At 37.8% G+C, this 13893-nt stretch overlaps 1 non-coding gene across 1 annotated transcript; it reads left to right on the top strand.

Moving 5' to 3' along the window:
* The first annotated feature begins 11715 nt into the window (after window positions 1-11715).
* Window positions 11716-11822, top strand: LOC116107398. Its single transcript, XR_004124459.1, has one exon. It is a non-coding gene; the product is annotated as a small nucleolar RNA R71 (small nucleolar RNA).
* Window positions 11823-13893: the final 2071 nt, after the last annotated feature.

Below are 13893 nucleotides of genomic sequence, written 5' to 3'. Positions count from 1 at the left end.
CTCTTTTCCAGGAATTTTCTCCACCTTGATAACTTTCTCTTCAATCATGTTTTTGATGAAGTGCAACCTCGCATCAATGTGGTTCGATCTCTCATGGAAAGCTTGATTTTTGCATAGAAAAATAGCACTCTGGCTATCACTTTTGATTGGTATCTGTGTCTGAATGAACCACAGTGCACTGAGCATTCCTTTGAGTGAAATTACTTCCTTTGCGGCTTTTGTGAATGCAATGTACTTAGCTTCTATAGTTGATAAATTCACAATAGCCTACAAATTTGCTTTCCAACAAACCAGATTACTCCATAAAGAAAACACAAAGCCAGTCATTGACTTCCTATTATCAAGATTCCCAACATAATCAGCATCAACACATCCCATAATGAAATTCATTTGATCTTGTCTTTTGTTGTACACAATCCCTGTTGAGATTGACCCCCTAACATATCTTAGAATCCATTTCACTAACTCCCAATGACATTTTCTAGGATTACTCATAAATCTACTCACATAGCTGATGCGTGTTTCATACAACATGCAAATGTAGCAAGTATACTAGTCGCACAAAGTAATAAAGTGATAAGTAGAGTATCATTCCCACGAGGATTGTTAGCTAAGCACTAAGTCTACTAATGTTATCAAGTTGAAGCAAACGACTTCTTTGGATTGATGGGAGCTAATTGCTATTAAACTTAACAATAAATTTTAAACTAAAATTTGACTAAGAGTGCAATATTAAAACACGGATAATCAATTCAAGTAAAATAGGTAGGGTTTTGACTTCATTTGGATTTTATGGGTTAAACCTAAAAATTACACTACAATCACATTCATACGCAATGGTTGTAAATCGAACTCACTAAGATGTTAAACATACCCTCTCGGGCTATGTTTTCCTAATCAACCTTCCGCACCCAACAATTTGAAGATTAACAATTCCGAACTCATTAAGCAAAAGAATCCTACAATGATTTCATTAATTCTTGAATCTATCTCTAGCATCCAATATTATAATGGTGATTACCCAAGAAGCATAACATGACTCATTTCTCAATCTCACATGCAAATGTAGCAAGTATACTAGTCGCACAAGTAATAAAGTGATAAGTAGAGTATCATTCCCACAAGGATTGTTAGCTAAGCACTAAGTCTACTAATGTTATCAAGTTGAAGCAAGACTTCTTTGGATTGATGGAGCTAATTGCTATTAAACTTAACAATAAATTTTAAACTAAAATTTAACTAAGAGTGCAATATTAAAACACGGATAATCAATTCAAGTAACAGGTAAGTTTTGACTTCATTTGGATTTTATGGGTAAACCTAAAAATTACACTACAATCACATTCATACGCAATGGTTGTAATCGAACTCACTAAGTTAAACATACCCTCTCGGGCTATTTTTTCCTATCATCTATAACCTTCTCACCCAACAATTTAAGATTAACAATTTCGAACTCATTAAGCAAAAAATCCTACAATGATTTCATTAATTCTTGAATCAATCTCTAGCATCCAATATTATATGGTGATTACCCAAAAGATAACATGACTCATTTCTCATCTCAACATGCAAATGTAGCAAGTATACTAGTCCACAAAGTAATAAAGTGATAAGTAGAGTATCGTTCCCACGAGAATTGTTAGCTAAGCTAGTCTACTAATGTTATCAAGTTAAGCAAAGGACTTCTTTGGATTGATGGAGCTAATTGCAATTAAACTTACATAAATTTTAAACTCAAATGTAACTAAGAGTGCAATATTAAAACACGATAATCAATTCAAGTAAAATAGGTAGGGTTTTGACTTCATTTGGATTTTATGGGTTAAACCTAAAATTACACTACAATCACATTCATACGCAATTGTTGTAAATCGAACTCACTAAGATTAAACATACCCTCTCGGGCTATGTTTTCCTATCTCCTTATTAACCTTCCGCACCCAACAATTTGAAGATTACAATCCGAACTCATTAAGCAAAAGATCCTACAATGATTTCATTAATTCTTGAATCTATCTCTAACATGACTCATTTCTCAATCTCAACATGCAAATGTAGCAAGTATACTAGTCGCACAAAGTAATAAAGTGTAAATAGAGTATGTTCCCACGGGATTGTTACTAAGCACGTCTACTATGTTATCAAGTTGAAGCAAACGACTTCTTTGGATTGATGGGAGCTAATTGCAATAAACTTAACAATAAATTTTAAACTAAATTAACTAAGAGTTTAATATTAAACACGGATAATCAATTCAAGTAAAATGGTAGGGTTTTGACTTCATTTGGATTTATGGGTTAAACAAAAATGCACTACAATCACATTCATACGCAATTGTTGTAATCGAACTCACTAAGAGTTAAACATACCCTCTCGGGCTATATTTTCCTATTCATCCTTATTAACCTTCCGCACCCAACAATTTGAGATTAACAATTCCAACTATTAAGCAAAAGAATCCACAATGATTTCATAATTCTTGAATCATCCTATCTCAATATTATAATGGTGATTACCCAGAACATAACATGACTCTTTCTCAATCTCAACATCAAATGTACAAGTATACTAGTCACACAAGTAATAAAGTGATAGTAGAGTATCGTGTTCCCACGAGGATTGTTAGCTAAGCACAAATCTACTAATGTTATCAAGTTGAAGCAAAGACTTCTTTGGATTGATGGGAGCTAATGCTATTAACTTAACAATAAATTTTAAACTAAAATTTAACTAAGAGTGCAATATTAAAACAGGATAATCAATTCAAGTAAAATAGGTAGGGTTTTGACTTCATTTGGATTTTATGGGTTAAACCTAAAAATTACACTACAATCACATTCATACGCAATTGTTGTAAATCGAACTCACTAAGATGTTAAACATACCCTCTCGGCTATTTTCCTATTCATCCTTATAACCTTCCGCACCCATAATTTGAAGATTACACTTCCGAACTCATTAGCAAAAGAATCCTACAATGATTTCATTAATTCTTGAATCTATTCTCGCATCCAATATTATAATGGTATTACCCAAGAAGCATAACTGACTCATTTCTCAATCTCTCATGTTCATCACAATTCATTAAAACTCAGAGAACACACAACCAAAGCTACTCAAGGAAAGTAAAACAATCAACACTTAACCCATAAAATCCAAACTACAATCAAAACCCTAACTCAAAAATGGTTAGTTCATAGCTAAATTACAATACAAAAACAAAACAGAAAAATCAAGTTCAACATAATGAAACTGAGATAAAAGATAAGAATCTCCCAAAAGATGAATCCCTTAGTTAGAATCGAATCTTCACCTTGTTACAATCCAAAATCGCATCAAAAACTCATCCAAAGAATATGTAAAAGCTGTTTAACCTAAACGAAGACTCTTGGACAAAAGGCTTAGTTTTCCTTTTTACCTTGCCCAAAAACACGCACAAAGTAAAACTGTGCGTTTAAACACTGCAAATAATACCATTGCCGCGACGAAGAAGAAACAGATCTGGAGCGTCCTGGCGCACTTCGCCGGGGCAAAAGCTATTTGACGAGTTTCTGAAATTACAAAACTGCCACTCTACTGCTTCTTCGATTCCTTCTTCGATTCTCGATGCTCTCCCTTTGGAACAAGCCTCATCGTGCTTTCTCCTGCTTCAGAACTCTCCTAACTTCTGAGATCCACAAACTTTTGAGTCAAAAACTTTCAATTTTGTCCTTATTTGCATAAATTGTCCATTTTAACCTGAACACAAAATGTAAAGAATACACAATTCAGGTCAAAATGCACCACAAAGTACTTGATCCGAATAAAAAGACTAAAGAAAACTGTATAATCCACGGATTATCAAATACCCCCAAACTAAAGATATGCTCGCCCCGAGCATAGTACAAAACCACGAAAGCAAAACATAAACAATGACAAAAACACAAAACACAACAAAACTGGAAAATGACAAAACTACAAAGACTCAAATTCAACAAACAATTGCCTAGAAATTGCACAAGCCTCAAAAGTTGTTGAAAATTATAATAAGGAAATATTCAACACTCCAAGAGTTATAAGCATTATCGACAGTCTTCCTCAATCGGTCCACCAAGTAGGTGATCCCCACTTCAATCCACATTTCAACTTCCCGGATTATTTTATGCAAAAATGTAAAGTTTTCAAATGGTGACGGACTCCATAAGCCTATATCGAACTACTCTCCACTAATGGGACTAAACAAAAATGAGAATCAAAAGGTCTTTAAGGTTTGTAACGTTAGCCTCGGTTAGTCGGTTCCAACAAAAAGGATAGGAATCACAAAGTAAGAAAACTCTTTTCTTAATGCAAACGCTAACGTCTAATCAACTCCACTTCTTCTTAACCACCAATTGAAATGTCTGCTAATTCACCACCCTCGAAACTTTCATTTTTCTTATTCCCGAAACCATAAATGCGGGGGCTTCTTTAAGGTGTACGTGGCGTTGTTACACCAGAGTTGCCAAGTACTGCTAGGCAGTTTTTAAGCGGGTTCGGTTTCCAACCGGTATACCCTTAAACAAAATACTTTTTTTTTTTTTTTTTTTTTAACAAAGCATAAAACAACAATCATTGAATTGAGGTGACTACCTCTTTTATTTTTATTTCTCTTCTCCCAACCCCCAACTATTCTTTTGGCTTATTCACCACTCTTTCGTTTGCATTAGGACCGAATTCTCCTAAGGGTACGATAAAGTGTTTAGGGCATAAGGATTGGACAATTCTGTTATTTCCAAGAAAAAAGTAAAACAATAAAATTTAAACAGCTCAAATGGTGACTATGGGAAATTAATTTCATGGGTCGGCTAGAAAGGCTCAAACGTTTCGAACAGCCTAAATCATCTTCTCAACCATGTCTAATCCTAGAATTTCGCCTCAAGCACTTCTCTACTAGGTTCTAGAGTCCACCAACATTATCAACTTCGCCTAATCACATAAAATGAATCTAACATGCCCAAAAAAATGAAAATGGTGGTTGAACCACTCAACACACCTCAATCAAAATCCAGTCAATAAACATAACTTGAAGCAATGCTTAACATTTCTCAACAATAAAATTTCAACAACCCAATTCTCATCCTGATTTGTACACTTCATCATCGGCAAACAACAACTAAAAAAAACAATACTAAAAAAAAAATCCTTTTTTTTTTTTTTTTCAGTTTAAGTCCGTGGCGTTGTTAAACCAAAAGTCGCCAAGTACTGCTAGGCAGTTTTTAAGGCAGTTACGGGTTTCCAGCCAATATACCCTTAAACTAGTTTTGATTTTTTTTTCAACTAACAAAATCCACAACCAAAATAAAACTGAGTTTAATGTTTCAAATGGACACAAAATTAAATGAAAACAAATAAACAAAACAAAATCAAAACAGGTGCTCTGGTTAAATCTTGTTCTCCTCGTCTTCTCTTCTTCCTCATCTTCCTCTTCTTCCTCGGAGTCCATCCACTCATCCAAGTTCCAGTCGGCCCATTGATTGCGGAAGTGTCAACGTTGAGCTCCTTGAAGCTATTCGTCAGCAGCTCATGCATCATCTCAGTCTGCTCTACCATCCAATCCTGACGTCTCTTCATGTATTTCATTAAGCCCATCATTTCCTGCATCATCTGTTTCTGTGAACCTGTGGAGCTGGATGATGTGACTAGGCTTGTTCTCTGCCTTTTTGCCCCTGCTCTGGTTGCGCAATTCCGAACGTCAAGGTGTTTCTTGTAATATTCTGAGTCTAAATTGGAGCAGCATGAATGCGGTGCTCGTCATCCTGAACCTTGACTCAAGCTTTAAGGCCTAGGGCTGTGATGAGATGCGGAAACCGTAACTTCCTCGCCCCGGTTTTGCTGCTGCTTGATGCTGTTAAAATCATGTCCCCCACATCAATACTCTTCCCTGTGGCAATCGAGTAGAGCAGCATTGCCTTCTCATAACTCACGGTGCTGTAGTGCGATTCGGCATTATTTCGGACAGACAAAGTATTGCCACAGCCGAGCTATCGGTGTCAACTGCGTGCCCTTAAGAGTCTTTTTCTGTTTCTTTGACACTGCCCACTCTGCACCCGGTTTTGCAATAACTGGAAGGATTAAGCTATCATCAATCCGTGATCTCTTGAACTGCACATACTCATCACTGAGTATTTCAGGCAGTGAAAGAAATCATTGATCTCCTTCCCCGTAAATGGCACTTCCTCCCCTCTTACAAAACAACTATCTTCCTTACACTCCGGGAGATTGGCATAGAATTGCCTTACTAGCGGCTCAACAGCCAACTGCTCAGAAGCTCGCAAAAACATGTCCTAATGTCTCCATCTACTCCAGTCAAAGGCCTGATAACGGTTAAACCACGCTCCAGAATAATCCCCTTATCCTTTCTTTGAATTGCCGCCTCATACCTTTTGCGGGCCTCATCATTCACAAACCGGTTGTCAACACTCTTCCCTTTGCTCTTACTCTTGCCCTTGTATGGTTGCTTAACTTTCAGAGCCATTGTTCCAACTTAACTTCAATCCACAAAAAAAAATCACCCAAAAAACATCAGACCTAGTTGTTCACCAAAATTAAGTCAATCCTGCAAAAACAACCAACACTTCCAAAAATTCTCAATTCCCCCCCAAACTTCAAATTTTCAATTCACACAAACACTCCAAAAATTCAAAACCCACACTCCTAATAATCAGTTAATGCACAAACTACCTTCTTCATCAATATCACAACTCAAAATCACCCAAATTCACAAAGCAATCGCAATAAAATTCTCAGATCTATGATTAGAAACTTGAAATTTTTCGATAAAAAGCTTGTGGTTATTGAGATCTTACCAAAATGAAGTAGTATTTGCCACTAATTGAACCGAAAACAACCCAGATTGAAAAGCCCAAATTTTTTATTCAAATTTTTTGTGAATTTTCGTGAAAATGTTGTTGAAACGGGTTGTTTTGGTGTTTAGGAATGTTATGGAGTAAAAAAATTGGTTGAAAAGCACTAGGGAAGCAAAAGATGGAAGTTTGAAAAATTCTCTCTCAAGTGAACATGCAAGGCGGCGTGAAGAATGAAAAAGAAAGTGAGTATTTATAGAAAAGCTTCGTCGCCGTGGCGACTTCTTCGTTCATGAACCCTAAAAATTTCCCAGGTTTCGCCCGGCGAAGAAAAATTCTCTGCTGGGCGAAAACTTCCCAAGGATACAAGGCTTTCTTCACCCCGGCGAAGAAATTTCTTCTCCGCGGCGAATGCCTTGGCCAAATTTTCACAAATTTAATTCACCTTCTTCGCCGCTGCGAAAATGTAATATCCCACTTGAGACACGTATTTAAGATTTGTTGTATTAGTTAAAAGTTTACTGTTTCAATTTCAATTGAGTTGGTTGATTGTTTTGTCTTGAAATTGGTTGATTTTTGATGAGTTTGGAAATCCAATCTTCACTGGGGCGAAGAAGAAGCTTCGCCGCGGCGAGGAAAGCTGCACCCACGGTAGGTTCTGCCCTATTTCGCGGGGCGACGGAAAGTTCTTCGCCGCGGCGACGAGCCTAATAAAAGTTTCTTGAGTTTTCAGAGAATTCTTCTTTGGGGCACAATGACCATTCTACCCCTTTAGTAGGAAAAGTGGGGAGTAAAATGTAAGGAAATTTAGTAGAGATTGTGTTTGAATGGGGGTGTGAGTTGTAAAGAATCAAAGGATATAGATGGAATTTCTAAGGAAGGGCAAGGGCAAGGGCAAAATGGGAAAGGATGCTTATAATATGAGCTAAAAAGAGTTAAAGTGTAGAGAAACCCTTTATTCATTCATTCCACCGCCTCTTCCATTTGCCTTATTTCTCTCAATTTCTCCATCCAATCTTCCAAGATTTCCAAGGGATTAAGAGAGCTTTTGAGTAAATTTGGTAAGATTTCATCTAAAGCATCCTAAGGTAAGGATTCATGCTTTAGATGTAGTTTTCTTATGTTATAGTGAAGTCTTATTTGGTTGTTCTTGTTGTTGTTTTGAGTTGTAGGAGAAGACAAGACACAAAGGAAAGGAAAAGTGTTAAAGAAGTCACCTTTCCACAAGGTAAGTAAATCCTACCAACTTGAGTTTGCTAAGTTTTGAGTAGAGATGTAAGTTGAATAGAGATGTATGCTTGTATAAGTATGTTATGTTGTTGAGAATTGTTTGAGACGAATTATTATATGAGAAGTGTTTTTGATGTGTGATGAAAAATGGAATTTGAGATGAAGTTTGAGAGATGTTGTGTGAACCTATTTGGAAGTGCTTTTCTTGGCAGGGATTATGAGTATATGAGGGAGTTTTCCCCCATTTTGGATGGCTAGAGAATGAAGTATAGTATTAATTTTAGTAGAGTGGTTTTATGCACATGAGTTGCTTGATGAAATGCCTGGTGAAATCTGCCCTGTCACTACCGTGACTTTCTAAGTAATTTTTGGGCATCTTACGTGGTTGAACTGGGCTGAGACCAAAACTAGAATTTATAGCCCTGTTTCTAAGCTTTAAAAGAGACCAAACCGTAGCAATCCGAGGTGTATACCACAAGTTATGGCCTTTTTAGTGTGACCTGTGCAGAATGACTATTTTGAGAAATCTTGTATTTGGCATTTCAAAAGTGCATTAGTGAGCATGAGCTATCTATACACATTTATTTATACACTCAAGAAGTAGTTTGAGATATAGTAGAGAAGAGAATAGAGTAGGTTGGTGCGATGGGGAACCCGTGAGTATGGGTAGAGTATCCCCACATGTACGCCGCATTGAAGAGCGCAGGAGTATGAGATAGAGAAATGGTGTAGCCCTTGAGAGTGCATCGGATGAGGGCTATACCCGAGTACCCAAGAGAGAGATTATACACTCACTGGCCAGGGTTCCGAATCTATACATAACCGAGTCCGATCGCTAGAACGAGTAAGGTCACGTAGAGTGGGAGTGAGTCCCGACCGTGCCCCCGGTAGATGGGGCCGTGACTTATTAAAGAGTTAATAGAAAAGAGTTCTAAGAAAGAGAAAGAGAGAGAGAAGTCCCAAAGAAGTTAATAGAAGTTGTAAGGAAATAATTAGAGAGAGAGAGTTACGGGGATAGATGAGTAGAGGATTTACTTACTGAGCAATATTTTATTGCTCACCCCGTTGTTTTCCTATGTTTTGCAGGATCTAGGTGAGGACACGGTCGATGGACGTCGGCGCTCGAGAGAAAGCGGTTACACTGTCTATTATGTTTTTGATGACTTTTGTACACATTATATTTTTGTGTAAATGTATATGTTGTAAAGAATATTATAAATATATATATAGTAAATAAAGAAAAAAAAAATTTGGGCCCAATTTCTTATATATTATTTATATGTATTTCATTATGAGTATTTGAGTAGAGGTGGCTATTACAGAAACATCCAGGAGCTAACCCTTATTTTCAGGTTTCTTCGCCGCGGCGAAGAATGATTCTTCGCCTCGGCGAAGTCTGGAAAATTTTCATACCTTTTCTTCGGCTAAGACTTCACCTGAAACACCAAAAAAACAAAAACATAAAAAAAACAAAACAATAAAATTTATAAAAACTCATAATGAAATTAAACAAAATCGAACAACCAAAATGAAAAGCAAAAAGTTAAAACACTTGGGTTGCCTCCCAAGAAGCGCTTGTTTATATTCGAAAGCTCGACTCTCTCAATCCTTTAAGTTAGCCCGGACTATCCAAGTACATCACATCCCGAAAATTTCCCTTGTACTGGAGCTTCTTTTGCCAATGATCTTCTCCACACAGTGGCCTTTTGAAGTTTCACTACCCATTTCCATCCCTTGTCATAACTTTGGTAGCTCGACTCTTCTCACCTACTGCCTTCTGTTTTCTTGGCTTTACTTCACCCTTTTTGATCCCAGTTACCTTTCCTTATTCGAACTTATTCTCAATCGCGGCTTGACTAGAATTTTGTGCAACCTCTTCCGTCATTATCCTCATTTCCGAACTTATTCGGTTTTACAATGCAGTTCTCAATTTCCACCTTAGGATTATTCAATTGGAAGGGCTCAATTCTTGACTAATCCACCACATCGATTTTTAAACACGACTCTTGTTTAGGTAGAGCTTTAATTGATTCAGGACATTAAATGTTTTTTGTTCATCTGCATCCTCATGATCAACTTCCCTTCTTGAACGTCGATTAAAGCTCTTCCGTGGGCTAGGAATGGTCGTCCCAGGATAAGAGGAATCTCTTTGTCTTCTTCCATGTCCAACACAAAGAAGTCAGCAAGAAAAATAAACTTGTCCACCTTAATCAACACATCTTCCACAATGCCTTTCGGATGCTTTATTGATCGATCTGCAAGTTGCAAACATATGGTTGTCGGCTTAACCTCACTAATTCCTAGTTTCCTGAAAACAGAAAAAGGCATAAGGTTAATGCTAGCACCTAGGTCACATAAAACTCGATCAAAGGTGATATCTCCTATAGTGCAAGGGATAGTAAAACTCCCTGGATCTTTGAGTTTCGGGGGCAGCTTCTTCTAGAGAATGGCACTGCACTCCTCCGTAAGCATCACCGTTTCCTTATCTTCTAGCTTCCTCTTGTTCGATAAAATTTCTCTAAGAAATTTCGCGTAGCTCGGCATCTGTTGCAATGCATCAGCAAAAGGAATGTTAATCTGCAGTTTTTTAAAAACATCAAGAAATTTAATAAACTGCTTATCCTGATTTTCTTTTCTGAGTCTTTGAGGAAAGGGTACGGGTGGTGTGTGATGTGCCAACTCTGGTGGAATCTTGGGGAATGGCAATTTCTCTTCCTTTTTCTTTTTCCCTTCTTCCTGCTTCTGCTCATCTTTACTTAGGCTGGGTGGTTTCTCTTCAGCTTCAATTTCTTCATCAATTTCCTCATCAGAATCTTCATTCTTCTTTGATGAAGTTTCCTCTTTCCTTGGATCTCTCACCTCTTCTACAACTCTCCCACTTCTCAACGAAATTGCATTTACTTGCTCACGTGGGTTAGTCACCGTGTTGCTTGGTAGAGACCCCTGCGGTCTATCATTAAGCTTCTCGGCCAATTGGCCCATCTGTACCTAGAGATTCCGAATGGACGCCCCTTGATTTCTGAAATTCGTCCTCGTCTCATTCATGAATCCCGTGGTTTCCTGCATAAATTTCTCAAACATATCCTCCAACTTCGACACTCTTTGATCTCCCAGTTGATTAGTCACCCCTGGTTGGTTATTTGGAACTGTTCTCTGGTTCCATTGAGTATTTTGCTGGTTCTGATTTCCCCAAGCCAGATTTGGATGATTTCTCCATCCCGGGTTGAATGTGTTGGAGAACAGGTTGTTTGGTTGTCTTTGATTTCCTACCAAGTAATTTACTTGCTCCGTTGATGAAGATGACCAAGCAAATGTGTTCCCAACTTGACACTCGCTGCTCACATGGTTCCCTGCACAAAAATCACACATTAGTTGAGGTGCTTGTACAGAGTTTACCTGCATAGTTTCCAACTGTTTTTGAAGTGCTGTGAGTTGGGCTGAGATGGCTGTAAAGGCATCAATTTCATGAAGACCCGAAGATTTCCTTGATGTTGCTCTCTCATTAGGTCTTTGATAATTGTTACTTGCCAAAACCTCAAACAACTCATAAGCCTCCTCTGGTGTCTTATTCTGCAAGGCCCCTCCTGAAGCTGCATCCACCATGGTTTGCACATTACCCATCAACCCATTGTAGAACGTTTGGACTTGAAGCCAAACTGGCAACCCATGGTGTGGACACTTCCTTATTAACTCCTTGTATCTTTCCCAAGCCTCATACAATGACTCGGAATCCTCTTGTAGAAATGATGTGATATCATTTCTCAATTTTGCTGACTTAGCTGGAGGAAAGAACTTGGTAAGGAATTTCTGTGCTAGCTCATTCCAAGTTGTTATTGTTCCCGGTGGTAATGCCATTAACCACCCCTTGGCTTTATCTCCCAATGAGAATGGGAACAATCTTAGCCTAATAGCATCATCCGACACTCCATTTGACTTGAAGGTGTCACAAATTTCTAAGAAATTTGCAATATGCTGATTTGGGTCTTCCTTCAAATCTCCATTAAATCTAACCGACTGTTGGATCATCTTAATGATTGCCGGCTTGATTTTGAAATTGTTTGCTTGCACTGTAGGTCTAGTAATACTCGACCCACTACTATTCACTGTGGGAACTGAAAATTCCCTCAGTGTCCTGTTTTCTGGTTCAGCCATTTCAATAACTATTTCTTCTATTTCTACAACTAAACCCTCTCTTTCTCTTCTCTCTCTGTTACGTCGTCTAATGGTTCTCTCAAGCTCAAGATCAACAGGAACCACTGGTTGACGTCTCGCTCTTCGCATAAACTGCACGAACAAAAATGAAGGAAAGTGAGATCACAAACCAATTGAAAAAATAAAAAAATAAAAACAAAAAACAAAAAATAAAAACTCCAATCTAGCTAACTATAGAAAGACTCAATGTTAACTTAAAACAGTCCCCGGCAACGGCGCCAAAAACTGCGGGAGGACACGGTCGGATGGACGTCGGCGCTCGAGGAGAAGCGGTTACACTGTCTATTATGTTTTTGATGACTTTTGTACACATTATAATTTTGTGTAAAATGTATATGTTGTAAAGAATATATATAAATATATATATATGTAAATAAAAGAAAAAAAAAATTTGGGCCCAATTTCTTATATATTATTTATATGTATTTCATTATGAGTATTTGAGTAGAGAGTGGCTATTACAGAAAACATCCAGGAGCTAACCCTTATTTTCAGGTTTCTTCGCCGCGGCGAAGAATGATTCTTCGCCTCGGCGAAGTCTGGAAAATTTTCATACCTTTTCTTCGGCTAAAGACTTCACCTGAAACACCAAAAAAACAAAAACATAAAAAAAACAAAAACATAAAAATTTATAAAAACTCATAATGAAATTAAACAAAATCGAACAACCAAAATGAAAAGCAAAAAGTTAAAAACACTTGGGTTGCCTCCCAAGAAGCGCTTGTTTATAGTCGAAAGCTCGACTCTCTCAATCCTTTAAGTTAGCCCGGACTATCCAAGTACATCACATCCCGAAAATTTCCCTTGTACTGGAGCTTCTTTTGCCAATGATCTTCTCCACACAGTGGCCTTGTTGAGAGTTTCACTACCCATTTCCATCCCTTAGTCATAACTTTGGTAGCTCGACTCTTCTCACCTACTGCCTTCTGTTTTCTTGGCTTTACTTCACCCTTTTTGATCCCAGTTACCTGTTCCTTATTCGAACTTATTCTCAATCGCGGCTTGACTAGGAATTTTGTGCAACCTCTTCCGTCATTATCCTCATTTCCGAACTTATTCGGTTTTACAATGCAGTTCTCAATTTCCACCTTAGGATTATTCAATTGGAAGGGCTCAATTCTTGACTAATCCACCACATCGATTTTTAAACACGACTCTTGTTTAGGTAGAGCTTTAATTGATTCAAGGACATTAAATGTTATTTGTTCATCTTGCATCCTCATGATCAACTTCCCTTCTTGAACGTCGATTAAAGCTCTTCCGGTGGCTAGGAATGGTCGTCCCAGGATAAGAGGAATCTCTTTGTCTTCTTCCATGTCCAACACAAAGAAGTCAGCAAGAAAAATAAACTTGTCCACCTTAATCAACACATCTTCCACAATGCCTTTCGGATGCTTTATTGATCGATCTGCAAGTTGCAAACATATGGTTGTCGGCTTAACCTCACTAATTCCTAGTTTCCTGAAAACAGAAAAAGGCATAAGGTTAATGCTAGCACCTAGGTCACATAAAACTCGATCAAAGGTGATATCTCCTATAGTGCAAGGGATAGTAAAACTCCCTGGATCTTTGAGTTTCGGGGGCAGCTTCTTCTAGAGAATGGCACTGCACTCCTCCGTAAGCATCA

This window comes from Pistacia vera, unplaced genomic scaffold, assembly GCF_008641045.1.
Source record: "Pistacia vera cultivar Batoury unplaced genomic scaffold, PisVer_v2 Contig535, whole genome shotgun sequence".
In the NCBI taxonomy this organism is placed as follows: Eukaryota; Viridiplantae; Streptophyta; class Magnoliopsida; order Sapindales; family Anacardiaceae; genus Pistacia; species Pistacia vera.
This window is presented reverse-complemented; position numbering and strand designations above follow the sequence as displayed.